The sequence below is a fragment of the Amblyraja radiata genome, chromosome 4, assembly GCF_010909765.2.
Source record: "Amblyraja radiata isolate CabotCenter1 chromosome 4, sAmbRad1.1.pri, whole genome shotgun sequence".
NCBI lineage: Eukaryota > Metazoa > Chordata > Chondrichthyes > Rajiformes > Rajidae > Amblyraja > Amblyraja radiata.
Window position 1 is genome coordinate 35,562,372 of NC_045959.1, and position 17,582 is coordinate 35,579,953.

General features: G+C 41.1%; 1 protein-coding gene across 1 annotated transcript in view; it reads left to right on the forward strand.

The window, feature by feature from the left end:
* The window catches only part of csmd3 (CUB and Sushi multiple domains 3), a 751,933-nt gene that overhangs the window by 63,869 nt on the left and 670,482 nt on the right, over nt 1-17,582 (forward strand).

Genomic DNA, 17,582 nt, shown 5'->3' on the forward strand with positions numbered 1-17,582 from the left:
ATACTTACAATTTTAAACACGAGACTGAATATAATTAATCTAAAGGACAGAACAAGTATCTTCAAACTATTTGCTGACCATGCCACAGATAAAACATCCTGTAATGGCACAAATTGAGCCTGACAATAAGAATAGAATAGAATAGAATAGAATAGAATGCCTTTTATTGTCATTCAAACAGACGAGGTTTAAATGAAATTTCATTCCTACAGTCATGACATTACAAAAAAAACAAGACCCACACTTAACACAATTTACACAAACATCCATCACAGTGAATCTCCAACACCTCCTCACTGTGATGGAAGGCAAAAGTCTTATCTCTTCCCTTTGTTCTTCTCCCGCGGTCCAGCAGTCCAACTGCAGCGTTGAGGCAACTGGGGCTCACGATGTTGAACCCCCCGGCGGGCGATGGTAAGTCCTGCGGCCGTTTAAGCCACGCCGGGCGATGTTAGGCCCCGATCCGAGTCATTTAAACCCCGTGATTCCGGCGGGAGAAGCTCCGAAAAGTGGTCTCCCACCAGAGACCTGCAAGCTCCCGATGTTCCTGTCCACCGGGCCTGCGGCCGGAGCCTCCGAAGCTCCGAGGTCGGGTTGCAGTCGCACGCCACCACAGTTCTCCCCACTCCGAAGTCGGCGAATATCTGCGATGGCGAGTCCGCAGGCTCCGTGACCGGAGCCCTCAGGTTGGTTCTGGTTGGAGGCCGTCGCCGGCTCCATGATGTTAGGCCCAACGACACCGGAGATTCGTTGGGGAAAAAGTCGGGTCCCCGTACAGGGAAGAGATTAAACGGCTTCCCCCACCCCCCACATATACACAGCTAAAAAATAATAAAAATTAGAACCAAAAACATACATCTAACGGGACAAAAATATTTTAAAAGACAGACGGACTGCAGTCGAGCAGCTGCCGTTAGGCGCCACCATACCAACATTATTGAGTTTAATATTTTAAGCATACACTCACTGCATCACTGCAATTATGCCCTTACTATAGGATGTCTGATACGGCTTTCCGTAGTTTTCTTAAAGATGACTCTATAAGTCCATCCCTATTTAAGATAAATCACCGTCAAATAACATAATACTCCAGCTTAAATTGTACTTTGGCCTATATGGCATAGTTTATTGCACAAATTCCATAGGGCTTTTATATGCACTTGCTGATACTTGATCCCAACCACGTGTCAGTCATTGTACCTCTCTGCAGGCCATGGCAATGGTTTTAACATACATTATCACCTGAACACTATAACTGAATCACACATGATATCCCTGCATTATAATAGCAAACAATAATTGTGTAGCAAAGTAAAACAGCTTACCTCAAACAGCCATAAACAGTGATTCTTTACTGCAAAATCTTCCAGCCAATCCGATGTTGATATATTGTTTGGCTGCAGCTAAGGAGAGGTTGTTACCGCATTTAGCCAAATGGCCAAATATATAGAAATATATAGAAAGCCAAATAGGACACTCCAACAGTTTATACCCGCTATTAGCCTCTTGACCGTCTTTTCTCATTGAAATGGGTTGTTGTGGAAATGGTCAATAAAGTGGTTAATTTTTTGACATGAGTCACTTTGTATTCACTAGCCGATGGTTGGGGTTGATCATATAAATCTGGTTCAGCTCATAGCTTTAATACCAAGACTAGCCGACGGGCCCAAGGACTTATTGGGGGTGGTTCTGGTAAGGCCAAGGCAATGAGTTCTCATTCTGGCATGGGTCATTTTCTATTTCCTAGGCTGTGATTGATCATCTAAACCTGATTTTAGCTGATATCTTTAATATCTAGGGCCCATTTAGGGGGACTGGTAGGCCCAATGCAGCAGATAATTGTTCTGTCATAGGTCAATTTATATTCCCCAAGCTGTGGTAGATCATTTAAACTTGGTTTCAACTGGTACCCACAATATCTAGGCTAGCCTAGTTGGACAGCAGGGTCTAGGATGTCCATTTTTGGGGTGTCTGGTACCTGTAGTGCAGTGGAATATTTGTCTGGCATAACCCATTTTGTACTCTATGAACTCAACTTGTTCATATGGCATTATTTTTGAGTGGTACCTTGCTTGTCTATATGCTAGTCCATTATTTAGGCTTTTTGTGGGGGGTCTGGCGTGCCTTTTGCAGTGGAATAAATGTCTGCCGTTTGTGTTGTTGATATAGACGTGGCAGTGAGCACACCATGGTAGTGGTTTCAAGTGGTACCTCACTCATCTATTTAGCACCCATTTTTTGGCCCCTTGGGGGGTCCCTCAGGTCTACACATAGCAGGTGGTACCCGGCAGACTCCCAATTTCATTCATTTCAAGTGACCCCCTATACACTCCCATAGTCAGACATTGGTACCTAGTTCATCTAACCTAATTGCTCTGGGCTGAAGGTCTATTTCTATGTTCTTCCCGTGACCTGCATGCGTTTTCTCCGAGACCTTCGGTTTCCTCCCACACTCCAAAGACATAAAGGTTTGTATGTCGGCGCGGACCAGGTGGGCCGGAGGGCCTGTTTCCCCGCTGTATCTCTAAACTAAACTAAACTATTACGTGGGCTGAATTGGTTATTACACAATTTCGATTGGGAGCTAGAGAACAACTTCAAAGTTACTTTGCAAATTGACAAGCAGAAGAAAAGCTGTCTTGCAGAATTAAATAGTACAGGTAAAAAAATTGATTCCATTTAACCTCCCCACAGTGCACTGACACCATAGTTGCTAAAGAACACAGTCTGCCAATCTCATTGCAGGAGGCCATTGAGATTGACAGAAAATCACTTTTATTGATACTTGTGCAATGACACTCTATATAACAGAGCTTTCAGTATCTTTAGTTTGCAGTAACAAAAATAAACTTGAACTAGCTATTAACATAGATTCGTAAATGTATCATTGCCAAAGTTTCTACCAGTACACCTCCCCCCCTCCCCCCCTCCCCCCCCCCCCCCCCTCCCCCCCACCTTTCCCTCCCAACTCTAGTCCCGTCCCGACCCCCTGGGAAACTGAAGGGAGCGACAATCAACTGCCACGGATACAAATAATGTCATACACAAGAAAGGGCAGATGCTGGTTGACAAAAAGTGAACACACAGTGCTGGAGTAACACAAAGACGCAGCAGATTTTTGGAAACGTCATCCCGTCACCCATTCCTTCTCTCCAGAGATGCTGCCTGTCTGAAAAAGTTAAAGAGTGCCTATGGTAGACTCACGAGTCACTACGGTAAACACACAGGCTACTACGTTCTTACAACGAGTTTAAAAGTTTAACATTTTTACTTCAAGAGTAAATTTGACTCGTGCAAATCTTTCATCATGTTGAAAGATTTTCTCGAGTTATCAAGTTTCCCGAGTACCTGCCGTTAGCGTTACGAGTTCCGACGTTCCCGCTACGTAAATTCTACGTGATTACCATGAGTTTGATTTGTTTTAAACTCGGGATCACTCGTGGTTGGACTCGCACCGTGAGACAGGGGTTTAAGTGTGAAACTCAATAGCCCTCAACCCCCTTTTCCACATTAACACAATAGCTTTAATTTTGGGATATTCTGTGACGTGAAGTTTCTGAGGAATGCACAACAGCAGAACAAACTGCACAATCTATATTGTCATTATTGGTATGGGCAACGCATCATTTCTGCTTTCCAGTGGCCCAAGGGGCTCATTCCCGTAAGCAAACTCAAAGTATTTTGCCTGCCCCAATCTCTCCAGCTACCATTCTGCAAGAGTTATTGATCAGAAGAACGTTAATGAATCAGAACTTTGAAATTGAGGCATGGATATTAGAACAGATCCAATCATGTCCATAAACCATAATTGAGACTGCTAGACAAATCACATGAATATTTAGGCATGAACGGTCATCGTGTCTCAATGGGCAAGCTGCTTCAGGGAAATATTTCAGTGTCAGGCCACCTGGCTCTCTGATGTTAGCTCTTAGCTAATTCCTGAGTGTAGTTTGAATAGCAATTCCTACTAAGGCGGGAGACCACAAACGTGTTTTAAAGAAGCATCGCTAGAAGTGACCGTAAGCTTTGATGAGAGGAAAGAGGGAATGCCCAAAAACAATGAGCAGCTGAGTCCTAAAGTTTTATACTGTTTAAAGCTGAAAGATTTTTCATCAAAACGCGTTTGGAGCTGAACGTGTTTGGAGTAGGAGATGCCAAAGAAAGCTTCACAATTAGCAAATATTGTTTCATCTGCACAGATTAGTAGTAAGTTATTTGATTGACTTTTAGAGATACATCGTCAAAACTGGCCATTTGACCCACTGAGTCGGTACCAACCAACGATCACCCTGTACAACAGCAATATCCTACACACTCGAGATAATTTACATTTTAAAGAAGCAAATTAACGGACAAACCTGTACATTTTTGGAGTGTGGGAGGAAACCCATGTGCTCACTGGGAAACGTACAAACACCCTACCGACAGCACCCATGGTCAGGATCGAACCTGGGTTTCTGGCGCTGTAAGGCAGCAGCTCCATCGCTGCGCCAGAGCCTAGCCAAATATTTGAAACAGATGATGGACACGAAAGACCATTCCGCCCTTGATATTTGTTAAATTATTTCATATCATGCACAATACAGTCATAATGCATACTAATTTATACATCATGTTTGTTTTTGGTTGGCTCTGCATGATGTGAGATGAATTCTGCCAGATAAACAAACTGGCGTCCATGACAATAGGTAAAATGTTGCTTTATGGTATTTTTTGATTAATTGATTAATTGATAATAGTACTGTGTGACTAAAGGGTTGAAGATAACTCTTTATTTTTATTTCATGATTTTATTGTGAATACAGTAATTAATAATTGCTGCTGAATGATTAATTACTCAGACCTGGAAATCACATTCGACAGAAATAAAAAATGTTTCTTGCATTTGATGGCTCAGACCAAATCAAATATTTTAATAAATTATTGGGTTTTTCTCACACAATGGTCATACTAATAGAACCATATTTAGTTGTACGTATTGCCTTTGGTTTTTGCTCACAAAGTTAAAATAAATTAATGTTCTGGAATAAAACACCAGATTTTCCAATTCCCACAACATTAATAAATGCTCATATTAAATGCAACATGGGTCAGATACTGATTAAAATATCTTAGTTACATCTTGTATCCATTCCATGAGTTTGGTACTGAAGGATGCTACTTGACCCTCATCATATCTCTGATAATATTACCAGACCAGTGGAACACAAATCCCACTAATCTGTTTTTCCCATAGTACGTCTCTTTCAATGATTAATATCTGCCAAATCTTTTCTTTAAAAATCTTATGATTATTAATCATCCTTTCAAAGGTTTCAAAGGTCTCTTATTGTCACATGTACCGATAAAGGTACAGTGATATGCAAATTATCATACAGCTTACGAAAAATAAGCAACAAGACACACATGGAAGGCAAAAAAGCTCAATCTTCTTCCACTTTATTCCCCCGTGGTCATGGAAGTCGAACCATCCGTCAGGGCGATCGAAGCTCCCGCAGCCGGCGGTCGAAGCCTCTATGTCGGGGTGATCAAAACTCCCGCGTCGGGGCGGTCGAAACTCCTGGGGCTTGGAATCCCTGAAGACGGTTTCTGACCAGACACTGCGGGCTCCATGATGTTAAAGTCCGCAAGCACCCAAGGTTGGAGCTCTGAGGTCGACCCTTGGTAAAGTTAGCAGGCACCTGCGGTGGAGCTCTCAAAATTGGTCTCCAGCAGAGGCCGCCAACTACTCGATGTTAGGCCGCAGTGCGGACGGAGATACGATATGGAAAAAAATCGTATCTCCGTCGAGGTAAGAGATTAGAAAAAGTTTCCTCCCAACCCCCACATAAAACAAACTAAAAAACATACATTTCATAATAATAATAATAACTTTATTTGTATTACAATTTTCATACAATTGAATGCAACCCAAAGTGCTTCCCACAAGAACAGTGGTCTAAACTAAAATACAATTTAAAACAGTAAGGATATAGACAGTTAATAGCATAAAAAGCACAATTATATAAAAATATAGATTAAAAAATGAAAAATTGAGAGTAAAAGGACAAAAAATAAACCCACTAAGGTCAAATACAGTCCCATATACTATATGAGCAGACAAGCTGCTGAATGGTATGCTGAGATAAATACAAGAGAATAAAGGTAATTTTTACAATGTCATCAGGCGAAGTAAAGCCAGTTAAAAGCTTGATTGAAAAGATAAGATTTTAGCTGCAGTTTAAAAATGTCAACTGAGTGGGCGTCTCTCATTGCCCAGGGTAGGGTATTCCATAGCTTCGGGGCATTATTGAAAAAGGCTGCTTCACCAATTTTCTGATTGCTGCGGCATTGAGAGGCTAACAGGCCGGCAGCAGCGGAACTGAGTGTTCGAGGAGGGGCATAGGGAAGGAGGGTCTCTGTAAAATATGCTGCTTCTAAGCCATTTAGGGCTTTATAGACAAGAAGGAGGACTTTATAGTCTATCCTGGATCTCACAGGGAGCCTATGAAGGGAGTATAATACTGGGGTGATATGTTCCCCTTTTCTTGGTATTTGTTAAAAGCTGGACTGCAGCATTTTGAATGAGCTGTAACTTGTTGGTGGATTTTCAGGGCAGACTAGTAAATAAGGCATTACAGTAATCAAGTCTGCTTGATATGAAAGTATATACGAGTTTTTTACAGTCATATTGAGTTAAGAAAGGCCGTGATTTAGTAATATTTCTGAGGTGATAGAAAGCACACTTTGTTACCTTATTTATGTGAGATTTAAAATTAAGATCATTGTCAATTTTTATCCACAGGCTTGTGACTTCTTATTTGACATTGGCAGTCAGATTTCCCAGTTTACCGAGTAACATCAATCTCTTGGGATTTGATCCAAGTAATAACATTTCTGTCTTGTCATCGTTGATTTTAAGAAAGTTAGCATTCATCCATTTTTTTTATAGAAAATAGGCAGGAAGTCAAAGAACAAGGCATTTGCATCAGTGGGTTCAACAGAGAGGTATAACTGAGCATCAGTGGCATAACTTAGAAAATTTACATTATGCTGTCTGATAACTCCTCCTAGCGGCAGCATATACAAGGAAAAGAGTAGCGGGCGAAGGCAGCTACCTTGTGCTACACCAAATGGTATATCATGCAGCTGTGGCATATAGTCACCAAGGCTAATAAAGTACTTCCTTCCATGAGATTGGAACCAATTTAGTACCTGATCTGACAGGCCGCCCCAGTTTTCTAGGCAATCTATAAGAATACTGTGGGTAGACAAAAATGCTGGAGAAACTCAGCGGGTGAGGCAGCATCTATGGAGCGAAGGAAATAGGCAACGTTTCAGGTTGAGACCCTTCTTCAGACTGATGTGAGGGGTGGGCGGAAATAAGTAAGGAAGAGGCGTAGACAGTGGGCTGAGGGAGAGCTGAGAAGGGGAGGAAAAAGCAGGGATTACCTGAAATTAGAGGTCAATGTTCATACCGCTGGGGTGCAAACTGCTCAAGCGAAATATGAGGTGCTGCTCCTCCAATTCACGGTGGTCCTCACTCTGGCCATGGAGGCAGCCCAGGACAGAAAGGTCGGATTCGGAATTGGAGGGGGAGTTGAAGTGCTGAGCCACCGGGAGATCAGGAACATTAGGGAGATTAGGAGGATGTAGGAACAGAGTGATGTTGGAAGAAATGAATGTAGTGATGTAGGAAGCATGACAATCTAGCATGATTTTCTTTTTTTGTTTGCTGATATCTCATCTCCACACCCGTGTTAAATCAGTAAGTTGTTAATTGGATGTGTGCCTGAGGAGGGTTAAAATAATCAATGACCCCAGCTGTTGTGAAGAATCTAACCTGAGGCCATACTCCCTTAAGGGCCTGTCCCACTTATTCGATTTTTCAGCTGACTACAGGCGACTAGGCTGTTGCCATATGGTCGCTGGGGTGTTGCCTGTATGGTCGTGAGTAGTCTCCTCAGTCGCCCAAAGAGTCGTAGTGTCTTTCTGATCGCCGCTGAATTTTCAACATGTTGAAACATTTTCGGGACATTCGGCGACAGTGGGTTTGACGCCAATGAGCGTAGCTTGACTTCTCCTGACGTAGGTGTTGTCGTAGTTGTCGCCAGGTGACGTAGGTTGTTACCAGGTTAACGTAGGTAGTCTCCAGGTGACGTAGGTTGTCACTGGTGCTCTCATCGTTTTTTTTGTTGTTGTTAAAGTAATGATTCTATTTCAAATTTTATGTAGAAGGGGAGTCCATTCGCCGGTTTTTCGGCGAGCTGCTACGACTATGACAGTCTCTGGCAGTGGCCGAAAAATAGCCTAAGTGGGACAGGCCCTTTATGCTCTGAAAGCTTCTGACCCTTCAGTACGTTAGATATATTTCAAAACTATTTTAAATCTAAATATATAAATTTATCAAAAGACCATAGAAACACAAAAATAATTAAAATAGAACAACTTATGAATGTCACTGGAAGATGCCAGTGAATGCAAGATTTAGAAATAGGCAACATAAGCCTTTGTGCAACAAGTTCCAATATAACCAAATACCAAAAAAATATATAAATGCACATTACACCACTGCAATTGGCAAAGTGAGCCTATTATTGAATAAATTATCTTTTATGATTAAATACCATGCAATCATTTGACTTTCCACCTGGATTTTATATTCTGCCAGTGAATCTTAAATATAGTTCTATATCCTGCCAGTAAAATCTTAATTAAAATCTTGCCACTTCATTCACACATTTAAGATTGACAAAATCCTTTAAGACATCTCACTCTCTCTGTTGTTGTCTATTTTGATTCTTGATAGGAATGATCACTAAATTAATTAATAATCTATTGTGCAAATTCTTTGTGTAATTCCTGGGATTTTTTATTCTCATAAATCTAATGTATGTTGTAATAAAGGCATCACTGAAAGACTCTTACTGAAAACAAATGCTTGCAAACTGATGGTTCTACAATGGTCATCAGAAACAGGGACAACATCATTTTCTTAGTTTTTTAAGTTTTGAAAATTGTTACAGTTTTTGGATCTTCAGATGATTGCACTTTTCTTTGAGTTGTCAAGATTTGTGGTTGCTGTCGGTTAAGGGTGACAATGCTCAAATGGGGATAGATCGAGGGTACAACAACCTTTGATTGTGGCACACAGACCCAGACAATGCAACACCTACTGCCATACCCATTGCTGGATAATCCATGTACTACTGCAGACCTTGCACTTAACACTCCAACAGCGCAACAATGTGTACAGCAGTGGTGAGCCACTATATAGCATAAGGACACAAAAGACATTTTAATTAATAATATACCATTATTAAAAGTACCACTATCTAATATGAACAGAAATGTTGAAGGGTGTATCAACGTTCTGAAACATTGATTTGCTATTTATTTTGAGGCATATAAACCAATTCCTGGAAAGCTATCAATGTGTCTTTTTGGTAATTATTGTTAATATGTGGTTTATTAAGATGGCAGGACAATGCAAGTCTTGCATATCAACCAGGGTGTCAATTAGCACATGGTGGTTTGCTTGTCACATGATATTAATATCAGGTAGGAAGGAACTGCAGATGCTGGTTTACACTGGAGATAGACATAAAATGCTCCAGTAACTCAACGGGACAGGCAGCATCTCTGGAGAGAAGTCCATGTTTCGGGTCGAGATCCTTCTCGCAAAATGTTTCCTGAATTTGCTTTGAAAATATTTGATCGTGTAAACTTTGGTTAATATTTCTTAAATATCCAAGTACATTCCACCAATCCTTTCATTCAAACCTCTCCATTTTACATTTCATTTTCTTTGTGGCCTATTTCTCATGGGATGCATATGATTTGATCAGCACATTGCAATCTCTTCATACAAATATAGGAATGAAAGAGGTAGCATGGTGGCACAACATTTTGCGTAGATTCCTCGGATTCAGTAAGCGGGATCATGAATTCGGGTGTTGATTGCATGGAATTTGCACACTCTCTTCGTTATGCAAGGTGCTCCAGTTGTCTCCCTTATCTCAAGGACAAGCTGCTAGGTTAATTGATTGCCATAAATTAGCCAGTAGGTTAATGGCAAAAAGAATCAATGGAGAATTGATGAATATGTGAGAGAGAATAAGTTTCAAAGCCATGGGGGAATAAAGAGAATATAACTGATAGGATTGGCTCTTTTTGCAGCCGGCATGGATCTAATGGGTCAATGAGGTCTTCTTGTAGCAATTTTGACTTTGAATGAGTTCATAGAGCCCAGATGCATGGTGTGAGAATCTCTCAGGTGTATCTCTCTTAACTCAGAGCAAACCAAGGCTTTATACTCTTGAGCACATTATAATTTCATTAATTGCAATTGCACAATTTATTTCATTATTTTTGTGTCGACAAATGGTTCCATGACATGGCATGTACAATGGGTACATCTGAATATTAGAAGCCAAACACCCAAAACAATGTTCTTTAAGAATTGTATTAAGGGATAACTGTTTGAATATGCACACACACATATATGAACATACATGCGTGTGCGCACACACACATACACACCAAAATATTGATTGATAAACATGACCATGATAATGTGTTAATTGGAAAGATTATATTTTCCTTGATCATAGGTAGGCATTTGTGTATTGTTTCTCAAAAGTCCAAATAGATTTTCCAAAAGTCCAAAGCTTTGGATGTCCCATGCCTCGTGTTTGGTTTCAGTGCCCTCACAGCATTGAAGGGTGTCGTATCTATATCTATCTATACTATTACTAAAACTCTTTGTCTTGTTTGTGGCTGTCTGTGTGTATGTGTGTGTACCAATATTTATTTTCCTATGTTCTTCCAAACGCTGGACCACAGCCTTCCCATTTTCACACATTCTACTCGCGTTTTTCCCGGCGAGGCGATAAATATATTCCTCATTCCCACCTATATTTCTGCACTTTTTAATCATTTAAAGTTTTAAAAAAAAACAGAAAACACACCCTTTTCGGAAAAAAACCCCCAAGTGACGTCGCAATGCACTCGCAAGGCAGGACAGGACACTCCGGGAGGGAGGGGCACTCCAGCGCACCCGCGAGGCGGCCACTGCCAGTGCCCGACGGGGAGGGTGGGGCTGGAGCTGGAGTGAGAGCTGAGCCCGGGGCTTGGGATGTGGTGGTGACCGCCAACACCCAACACCTGGTGGCGAGAATGGTGCCATGGGCCCTGTCTGGAGCCGAGCCTGGTGCTTGAGCTGAAGTGAGAGCCGAGCCCGGAGTGCAAAAAATAGCTGCCGCTGAAACCAAGTCAGGGCCAGGCTGGGTACGAGAACCAGGCCGAGTTCCAGGTACTGGCACTGCTCCACGACCTTCCCCCTCCCTATCTACCCTCACTCCCACATCTCTACTCCCCTCCTTCTCTATCCCCTTCCCTCTCTGCCCCTCTCCCTCTCTGCCCCTCTCCCTCTTAACCCCCTCCCCCTCCCTCCACCATCCCTCTCTACTCCCCTCCCTCTCTACCTCTCTCCCTCTCTACCACCCCTCCCTCTCTACCCCCTCCCTCTCTAGGATTGAAGAGAGAGGGTGAAGAGGAGGAGGAGGGAGTGCTGGGGGATGATGAGAAATGAGCCGCGCCTGCCCAGTTGGGGCTATGGGTGAGTGGTGGAATATTGAGTTGGGGGGGACTGCTTATGTTGGGGGAATCGGTGAGTGGTGGAACCTTGCATTGGGGGAGCAGACCCAACAGGTCAGCACTTAGCCTGCACAGTAATGCCTCCATCTTCCTTGTCAAAACGGGAACCCATCAGCCACGCCTGCGCAGTTGAGAGCTATGGGTGAGGGTGGAATATTGCGTTCGGGGACCAGCCCTCCCGTGTGATGATGCCCCCCCCCCACCCCCCGCGTTGGTGGACGGGACCCAATGGGTCCCTCTTGGTCTAGTTATTTAATAAAGTTTCTTTATACAACTGCCAGAAGTGATTGTTGTGTCAGTTTCCAAACAAAATCTCAAGTGGCCTGCTGTGAGCTGGTAACCTGCTCTCCTCACACACAGTTCATTTAATGTACTTGTGATTTCAAAATATATCTCCTTAGATTCAATTTTCTGAGAAAAGATTCAAATGATATAACATGTTATTGTCTCTGATTTCTCGAGATTATGTAAAACAGCATTCACCACGAAAGCACAGAGTGAGAATGACTAAAAACGAAATATTTACATTTATCTTGCATGCATCTACTTCAGAAGGGACTATCAATTGTCTTCATAACCACAAAGCCTGAGCCAATAAAATGTAGCAGTTTTCTCAAGCATGTGACAAGCTATTTATGAGTTTTTAGAAAATCACATAATTGATATAATGTTGAAAAGATTCAACAATCCAAAGATTGGTTATGCAACTGCTGTAGAAAATTGCAGAAAACTCGCAAAAAAAACAATTTTGGTGTTCATGCAAGTCACTGAGCGGCACGGTGGCGCAGCCGTAGTTTTGCTGCCTTACAGCACTTATAACGCTGGAGACCCAGGTTCGATCCCGACAATGAGTGCTGTGTACAGGGAGTTTGTACGTTCTCCCCGTGAACGCGTGGGTTTTCTCTGAGAACTTCAGGTTCCTCCTACACTCCAAAGACGTTTCAGTTTGTAGGTTCATTGGCTTGGTATAAATGTAAATTGTCCCTAGTGTGTGTAGGTTGGTGTTAATGTGTGGGGATCGCTGGTCGGTGTGCCTCAGTTTCCGCTCTGTGTCTCTAAACTAAACTAAACACTGCATATGTACAAGCTTCTTGTAGTATTCATTTCCATTGTTAAATTTACACCTCAGCAGAGTGTTGACATCCAATCAAGTTAATTTTATAATAAGCAGCCTAAACCCAAGCAGCAATTTGGACAACACCAACCAACCAAGATAACAAAATATCTGAAATTATTTAATTGGCCATTTATCTGATTGTGGTGGAAGCCTTCTACGTGTGTGTTGATTGATGAAAATCTCTGCTTCATGACATTAGCAACCCTTAAAATCTAATTCAATTCCTCTGAAGTGGTGAACTTAACATCAATAAAATAACTGTGTAAATACAGATTATTTATAATTGAATAATATTGTGCATCACAGTTATTCTGAAGTGTTTAAGCTGCTCATTTTACAATTAAATAAAAGTTTTCTGCAATTTATATTACTCCAGCATCCTTAATGTAGCAAAGCATTCCAAAAGCTCATAAGGTCCTCCTGCAGTTGTACAGGGCCCTAGTGAGACCACACCTGGAGTATTGTGTGCAGGTTTGGTCTCCAAATTTGAGGAAGAACATTTTTGCTATTGAGGGAGTGCAGCGTAGTTTCACAAGGTTAATTCCCGGGATGGCGGGACTGACATATGTTGATAGAATGGAGCGGCTGGGCTTGTATATTCTGGAATTTAGAAGGATGAGAGGATATCTTATTGAAACATATAAGATTATTAAGGGTTTGGACAGGCTAGGGGCAGGAAAGACGTTCCCAATGTTGGGAGAGTCCAGAATCAGGGGCCTTTAAGAATAGGGGTAAGCCATTTAGAATGGAGATGAGGAAAACATTTTCACACAGAGAGTTGTGAATCTGTGGAATTCTCTGCCTCAGAAGGCAGTGGAGACCAATTCTCTGGAGGCTTTCAAGAGAGAGTTAAATAGATCTCTTAAAGATAGAAGAGTCAAGGGATATGGTGAGAAGGCAAGAACGGGGTACTGATTGTGGATGATCAGCCATGATCACAGTGAATGGCGGTGCTGGCTCGAAGGGCAAAATGGCCTACTCCTTCACCTATTGTCCATTGTGTATTATCTATTGAAGTATTAGAAAATAGCTTGATGAGAGGGTAAGGTCTTTACCATTTTTTTAAAGGAAAGAAAGGCAGATATGTTTTTAGCCTTAACTTATACGAAAGCCAATCGACATTATGAAATGTATATATAGTCCTTGGCCTACGTTAGAACAAATTGTAATATATTGCAGGGGAATATTTTTTATTTACCCATAGTGTGTTGCAGTTGAGCGTAAACTTGTTTTTAGGTAGTGGAGTGATGCTGCAGTGGTAAGTCACATCAAATCGGGTTTGCTTCGGACCTTTGGTTTGCCTTTGTGGATTTTGCCCAAATGCCTTGTGAATATTTTTCATTTCCATTGGGGGCCAGAACATCGCAAAGTTGTGTTGGTTGCTGTTAATTTTCCCTTGGTAGTTGGGTAGTCTGAAGATTGGGATTGGATGTTATTAATAAGCAAGTATGAGAAAATAGGTTTAGGAGTAACAAGGGGTGAAGAGATTGTTAGGAATGTCCTGAGAGCCAGAATAGCTTCTTTGAGCTGTGTAGTCTTCTGTGGCAGAAGGAAACATGACAATAAAGACAATAATATGTTACAAGGCATTATAATTATTAATACAAGCATGTCATTCGATTGTATCACTGATTAATTTGGTCAAATAAACATATGTATGAGACCCAAGGACCTAAGCAGAGACATAAAGAACTGCACATGCTGGAATCTTGAGCAGAACACAAAATGCTGGAGTAACTCAGCTGGTCGGCCAACATTGTGGAATGTATTGGCGATGTTTTGGTCAGGACCTTTCATACTCAAGAATGGTCTTGCTCATTCTTATGGGCCTGTCCCACTGTACGAGGTAATTCAAGAGTTCTCCCGAGTTTTCCCCTGATTCGAACTCGGAGAATGTCTGTAGCAGGTCCGTAGGAGTTCGTGGATATCTCATAGCGGTTCGTTCGAGTAAAAAGTAACCATTTTTTTCATCACAAGTATTTTTTACCTCGTGGACATTTTTCACAGTGTTGAAAAAAATGTCACAAGTTTACCGGATTTCCCAAGTACCTACTGTTACTCATACGAGCTGCTACGGGACATTCACAAATGTCTACGGACTCGCTATGGACATTCTCCGAGTTCGAATCAGGGGAAAACTCGGAAGAACTCTTGATTGACCTCGTACAGTGGGACAGGCCCTTTATTAAGTGCTTTTAGCAACCTATTGTTCAATAGTTTAGTTGTTACTTCTGTTACTAAATTTAATTTGTTTATAGTAAACTTATATCAGCTTTATCCAAACAATAAAATACTGCAGATGCAGGAAATCTGAAATAAAGTCAACAATGCCAGATATACTCACTTGTCAGGAAGCAACTGTGATTTTAATAAAAGATCATTGACCTAAAATATTATTTCTGTTTCCACAAATGCTATCTGCCTTGCTGAGTATTGCCACAATTATCTGCCTATAGATTAGTCCTGTGCATGCTGAAAATGAAACCATCAAATTGAGAAGAATTTTGGAGCCACCCGCAAATTGGCAATGTTATCCAGACACATGTCTTTCTGTACTCCCATTTCAGTGATAATTTAATGGGAGGAAGTTGCTAACTGATCTTTTCTAGATTAGTTTGACAAACATTTGGATTTTATGTCGTCGAGGAAATTACTTTTGATTTTATAGGTCACAGATGTTAAGTTTGTAATGAAATAGACATCATATTTCTGTTTTTCGGTGAAGGCCTTTCAGCTTTATATGACATACACATTAGTGTTACTGTTTTAAAGTATAAATAAAAGGTACATTAAGATTCAGTGAAAAAAGGACCATTGATGGATGCTCAATTCCTCCAATGTTTTAGTACTACTCATTTATTTTGAGTTGCTTATTATTTTTGCCTTTGCTTTCATTTTGGTACTTTATTCTGTAAAACCATAGTGTAGGGTGATCATTTATGGTCTAGGTTGCAAGGAAGGGTAGCGTTAAAATGTTAATTGTGCCAGGGGTTCAAGAAAAAGTATGTGACCAGAGCAAAGGATTTAAGAGATAGAAACATAGAAACATAGAAAATAGGTGCAGGAGGAGGCGATTCGGCCCTTCGAGCCAGCACCGCCATTCATTGTGATCATGGCTGATTGTCCCCTATCAATAACCCGTGCCTGCCTTCTCCCCATATCCCTTGACTCCACTAGCCCCTAGAGCTCTAGATGTCACTGATTAAAGCCTGTGTTCTCTTTCATATCTGATGATGTAGGATGGTTTGTTCAGGGGGTGTGATAGTTGACTAAGATTTGAGAGATTGTTCAACATGGGGATATAGAGCTCAGCAGGAGACACGGGAGAATCCTGAGCTTGTCTGGCTTTTGATCGGAATGGTAGGGGATAGGAGAAGCTGGGTGGGTAAATGGGATCTGCAAATTGTATTCCTTATGTGAAGCTGGAACCTGCCCAGGGCAGCTTCTTTATATCACACAACTGTAGAAATAACAATCATATTAAAACTGCTGAGAGTACTGTGCAGCAAGTGTATTTTGGAACTACCCGAGCTGATTTATCCAACAAAGCTCTAAGCTGGTACTGCATGAATAATGGAATCATTAGTTGCAAGTAAACATCCAGTCTCATGATCAGAAGGGCCAATCTACATATGAAGAGCTGCAGATTACAAACTTTGAAATTGTTTTACCCTTTGCATTCATTTTTTTAAGCATATTTTAATAATTTGTATTCTGATTCTAAACAAAGGTAAATTCTTTTATTTTGAATGTCTATATCAATGGTGTAGAGTGGTTAGTTTCTCAGTAAATCAAAGAGAATTGAAAGTACCTCAATGCCTGCTTCTTAGTATTTGTCACCCCTAATCGAATAGACCAGAATTTTAGTATTTAGAAGAGATTAATTGATTATTATTAATTTAAGGGAGGGAATTCACCATGTGGCTAAATCAAAGTGGGGTCATAACCAGTTTCATGGGGGGGAGGGCTTCCAGATGAATTATTTTTAAACTCGTTCAAAAGATCTCCACTGAATGGAACATGTTTTTTTTTTAATTCTGTGATTCCTTTCCATTAGACAGGCCAATAACAGCTGTGATGCACTGGAAAGTCAACACAATCTAACAGACCGCTGCTTATTTAATTAACAAAGTCTGCTTGACTGCATTATCTACTCAAACCAAGTGATTGTTGATTGTTGACAAAATGCTCCTCCTGCACCCTTTGATTCTTCATTGGCACTGAGTTCAATTAGTGGCACTCTGTGTCCAATGTATTAATGCATCAAGGATCTATTATTCATAGTTGAGGGTTGCGTGTCAGCAGGGTAAATTACCAGTGAGTGAATTAAGTTCTGGTTGTTCTCATCTTGTGCTTAATTTTCAAAAATGGGTCATTAGTTGTTGACCAGAAGTGTAGGTCTGACTCTTTCAGCCCTTGTAATAAGGGTTGCTTGTCTTCAATGCCTCTGCAGAGGGCATCAGTTAACCCACATCAATCTGGCCTTCATTCCTTTGCTCTGCATTACTAAATCTACACTGAAATGAAGTTTGGAATTTTTTTTTAAAACAGTAAGCACATGGGTCCAACTGAATATCTATTTTTAAAGAGACAGCAATGGACATGTAAAGTTGAATATCTCCTGTTGATTCTATGCTTTCCCCATTGCCTGATGCCTGATAATTTTTCAAAGAAGAATTATTATGCTGTTAATGCAAAGATCAGTGGATTGGGCACACAATACAGAAACTTCACATAGTCATAGGGCATGCCACCTTACCTTTGGATGTGCCATATTTAAAAGATTTTAAATGATTATCCTTTCTTATTGATATGTATAATATAATAA